The following is a 5,778-nucleotide window of genomic DNA, read 5'->3' on the forward strand; positions in this document are numbered from 1 at the left end:
CTGAGGAAAAGAACATTTTTTCTAGCATATCCTTACAAGCAGGTTATGATAGGAAGCACTTGGCTCTTTACTGCAACTACAACATTGGTTCTGTTGCTGCAATATTGTGTACTATACTAGTTGTAGTGTCTTCTAAAAAAAACATAGCATATTACTGCAAATAGGTCATAATAGGGAGACATTTGGCTCCTTATTGCAAATACAACATTGGTTCTGTTGCTGCCATATTGTGTAATATACTAGTTGTAGCATATTCTCCAAAGACATGTCTGCTATTCTGGTGTATTGTTGCAAACAGGTCATAATAGGTAGACACTTGGCTCCTTACTGCAACTACAACATTGGTTCTGTTGCTGATATGTTGTATATTATACTAGTTGTGTCTTCTAAAAAAAACCTAGCATATTACTGCAAAGAGGTCATAATAGGGAGACATTTGGCTCCTTACTGCAACTACAACATTGGTTCTGTTGCTGCTATGATGTTTAATATACTAGTTGTATTATCTTCTCTTCTTCTTTTAAAATGGATGGGATGGATATACATCCATCCATCCATCCATTTTCTACCGCTTATTCCCATTGGGCTCCCTTCTGCAACTACAACATTGATTCTGTTGCTGCAATATTGTGTACTATACTAGTTGTAGTGTCTTCTAAAAAATGTATAGCATATACTGCAAATAGGTCATTATAGGGAGACATTTAGCTCCTTACTGCAACTACAACATTGGCTCTGTTGCTGCTATGTTGTGTAATATACTAGTTGTAGCATCTCGTCTGAGAAAAAAAAAACATTTTTCTTGCATAACCTTACAAGCAGGTTATGATAGGAAGCACTTGGCTCCTTACTGCAACTACAACATTGGTTCTGTTGCAGCTATGTTGTGTAAAATAGTATTTGTAGCATCTTCTCAAAAACAAAACTAGCACATTACTGCAAACAGGTCACAATATGGAGACACTTGGCTCCTTACTGCAACTACAACATTGGTTGTGTTGCTGCTGTCTTCTGTAAGTGACTGCTAATGGGGGTCACGGTGGGCGTGTCCCTGGCTAACTGGAGGTGATAAGGGCCGAGATGAATGAAGACCAGTAGGTCGTTATCAGGGGGGGGGGGGGGGGGGGGGGGCATCAATTTGCAACAATGACTGAGAATTAGGGGGTGCAGGGAACTGAAGCAGCTTCAGTAGATGGCAGCAGCAGAAGCAGCATGTTCTTTGATAGACAATAAATACCTCCGGAACATTCTTCACTTATCTTGCAGGCATGTGCGTGGAAGATAGAGGAGCCATTCCAGTGAAAGGACACATTTCAGCCGGGGATCACAAGGCCCACCTCTCCAAAGTCCACGCGGGCGGCCTATACTCGCCACGTCTTTTGCGTGCGGCCGCTGAGCGACGTGACCAGCGAGGGACCGTGAGCGAGCGGCGTGATGGAGCGTCCGAACCAGGCTGCGGTCGGAGCGAGTCCTCAGCCGGCACCTCATTCGTACCCCCGCTATCTGACTCCCTCGGTGAGAGACGCGCGCCGAGAGGACGCTCCTTGGCGTTTTCTCAGGCGCTGATGCAACACGGTGCACGCAGAGTTTATGGACGCACGCCAACCAAAGTGGAAGTTGGTCCAGAAATATCAAAAAGTTACAAGAAAGGGTCTAAACTTTTGCACTGACGCAGGCGTCAAGATATGCAAATTAAATGAATGCCCTCGTTTTAATTAGTAAGAATTGGCAAATAACTAGTGAGTTGTGTGGCTGCCATACAACCCTGATGTATTTTTAACTCCACAAGAGTCCTATAGCTGCATTTGAAGTATGTGTGGTCAGCAATGTTAAAGTGTAACTTTGTGAATTATCATTATTATTATTATTATTATTATTATTATTATTATTATTACTATTACTATTATTTGTAACATTCATGCATATGTCAATATGACTCATTTTAATTTAGCAATCTTAGTTGAACAGGTTTGATTTAGAAATAGTTGCATTTCAAAATATTGTAGTTCCCCTTAATAGACTTAGACTTAGACTTCCTTTCTATTGTCATTCAAATTTGAACTTTACAGCACAGATAAGAATGAAATAAGCTCATGGTAGTGCAGGATAAAAAAGCAATAAGGTGCATATATAAATAAATAAATAGATATAAATAATATATAAATATATATATAAAATAAATAAATATATATAAATAAATAAATAGATTACTCTACAGATAAATATATTGCACTTTTTCACATGCGTCCACGTTTATGGATGTATGTTATATTGTCTTTTTTATTCCAGCGAGTTAATCCATTTTGGGGGGAGTTGAGGGGATAATTTAATTATGATGCGTTCAAGAGTCTTACGGCCTGAGGGAAGAAGCTGTTACAGAACCTGGAGGTTCTGCTTCGGAGGCCGTGGAACCTCTTTCTAGAGTCCAGCAGTGAAAACAGTCCTTGGTGGGGGTGGGATCTGGTGGATGTTACAGATCCCGGGGACCCGAAAGGGTTTCAGCCACAAAACTCTTCAAAGTAAGTCATAAATACTAATATACATATTTTAATTTTAATAGTTAAATCTGGTTGTCAAACGTTTTTCAGAAAATACTTGGCCATAATGACAACATTAAAGTACAGTAGCCTAGTAGACCTAAGTATTCATTAAGTACCACAATAATGACAACAATAAAATGCACTAGTGTAATAGACCTAAGTATTCATCAAGTACCACCATAATGACAACATTAAAATACAGTAGCGTAGTAGACCTAAGTATTCATTAAGTACCACCATAATGACAACATTAAAATACAGTAGTGTAGTAGACCTAAGTAATCATCAAGTACCACCATAATGAGAACATTAAAATAAAGTAGTGTAGTAGACATAAGCATTCAGTAAGTACCACCATAATGACAACATTAAAATACAGTAGTGTAGTAGACCTAAGTAATCATCAAGTACCACCATAATGACAACATTAAAATACAGTAGTGTAGTAGACTTAAGTAGTCATTAAGTACCACCATAATGACAACATTAAAAAACAGTAGTGTAGTAGACTTAAGTATTCATTAAGTACCACCATAATGACAACATTAAAATACAGTAGTGTTGTAGACCTACGTATTCATCAAGTACCACCATAATGACAACATCAAATACAGTAGTGTAGTAGACATAAGCATTCAGTAAGTACCACTATAATGACAACATTAAAATACAGTAGTGTAGTAGACCTAAATATTCATTAAGTACCACCATAATGACAACATTAAAATATAGTAGTGTAGTAGACCTAAGTAATCATCAAGTACCACCATAATGACAACATTAAAATACAGTAGTGTAGTAGACTTAAGTATTCATTAAGTACCACCATAATGACAACATTACAATACAGTAGTGTGATAGACCTAAGTATTCATCAAGTACCACCATAATGACAACATTAAAATACAGTTGCGTAGCAAACCTATGGATTCGTCAAAAACAAGGCAGAGGTTTTTCAACAAGTATATTTATTGTTTTTGGTCACTGTAAAATTGCACATAGTTTGAACATTAACACTGTGTTTGAATACAGGGAAATAAAACACTGTACTTTCATTAAGTGATTTTGCGGGCATACCACTAGTGGTACACGTACTACAGTTTGAAAATCCCTGCTCGAGCTCAACTGCATATCTGTCCGTCCATATAACGTTTTACGTTTTTTGTCAAATAAAACTTTTTTCTTTTTTTTTTTACACAAACTAAGCAATATTTGTGCACGCACAATATTGTTGTATAACATCCACACAACTCCTGTGTCACTGACAACTCGCCGACATTGTTGGGGTTTTTGCATATAAAGATGGATGGACGGATGGCAGATTCAGAGCAACGAGGCGTCTATATGAAAATATGGTACTCTGTGGTACTCTGTGGTACTCTGGTGGCATCTAGTGGTTGAGGGGTCAAATTACACCTGTAACAGCATATTTCAGCACACCTATTTCAAAGGGAAATGCTTGGATTCATTGGGGTTTGATGGAAAAAGCATCATAAAATAACAGGTTTACAGTACATGGAAATGTCCATTATAAACGGGAGTCAATGAGGGCCAAAAGGGTCCCGGGGAACTCCAATGTATACTCACGCAATATCTTACGCTAAAAATAACCTGGCTAAGAACGGACAATGCAGATTTTGAGATGTAGTCCTGTGGGCATATTTAATCCATAGCGAACCTTTGAAATGAACTCTCTGCTGCATGATTTGCCACCTTCAAAGGCAATAAAAGGACCCCAAAAGGTCCCAGGTGTCCCCAAGAGGATGAATATAATAACATATAGATGCCAGGCCTAAGCATGCACATGACTTCATTTACGATGGTTGTCTCTGGGAAATGATTTATTTAATATGATTCATATTTATTTAAATATAAAACATAAAAATATAAATATACATTTTTAATACATAAAATATAAATACTTTTATTGACTCTCTGTATGATTTGTTGGGCCTTCAAAACTGCATTTTGTCTTTTCTCTTTTATTTTAGTAAAATCATATTTAGAATGTTTTGTTTTTTATTGTTCGTATTTTAACACACACACACACACACACACACACACACACACACACACACACACACACACACACACACACACACACACACACACACACACACACACACACACGCACACACAGGCCTGTTAAGACAGAGAAACGGCAGGCCCAAAGTTTATTGTCATTTTATGAGGGTTTAAAGTCATTATTTGTTTAGGCCAACCTAGAAATATCTCTCAATTTATATATATTTATATAATATATAAAAATCGATCTTTTTCTTTGTGTCATTCGACTTTCTTAAAGGTACAAACAAGCTATTAAAATATGCTTTAATGATTAGTCTTGAAAAAAAAAAGTATTCTATATATAAGTAACGGAAATGTTACTTTATTAAAGTTCATACAGCACATTAGTAGTAATGAATAAACAAATGGAGTGTTAATTTTATATATACAATAATAACTAATAATAATGATAAAATGTAATCAAATATGTTGAATTAAATACTACTTAACTTATCAAAATATAATGAAGTAACTAAATAATAATATGAATTACTAATTTAAATAATTATAATCCCAGTTCTTTTCATTTTGAATTTATGTAGGCCTTTTTTTTTTTAAATAGCACACTTTTAACACTGCCTTTAAATAAAATAAAAAAATCAAAGAGATATCCGGCTTTTCTTCATATATACTCGTGTTATAAACCTGCGTCATGTATACACCACCACTGTCGAAACGAATATTTCTGTTAAAATGGTTGAAATGCATAGAAAAAAAATAAGAAAGGTTTTTCACATGTTGTAAATATAAACAATATGAAAAATCATCCCATAAGTTTTTTTTTTTTGTTTTTTTTGACAATTACACTGTAAAAAAAACAAAAACAAAACAAAACAAAAAAAAACACGGATCTGTAGAATTGTTGGTACCAAAAACTGGCGATTAATCGCACTGTGACTACTGAGGTCTTTGTTGTCAGAGTGCATTAAAATGGACACATTGGACCGTTTTATTCGACTTTGTTGCGTTTAATTCGAATAAATAAATACAAATACTTTATATCGATAATGATGAGGAGCATTTTCTCTTGCAGGTGCAAATGAAATGTTCCCAGTCCAGGCCCTCACCCTCCGCCTCCTCCTCCTCGTCCTCCTCCTCCTGGGTCACGTGGTCCTCCCCGGTATACAAAGTTTCCCGTGGGTGGACGAGGGTCCGCACACGCACGCTCCTA

Source organism: Nerophis lumbriciformis, linkage group LG23 (genome assembly GCF_033978685.3).
Source record: "Nerophis lumbriciformis linkage group LG23, RoL_Nlum_v2.1, whole genome shotgun sequence".
Lineage (NCBI taxonomy): Eukaryota > Metazoa > Chordata > Actinopteri > Syngnathiformes > Syngnathidae > Nerophis > Nerophis lumbriciformis.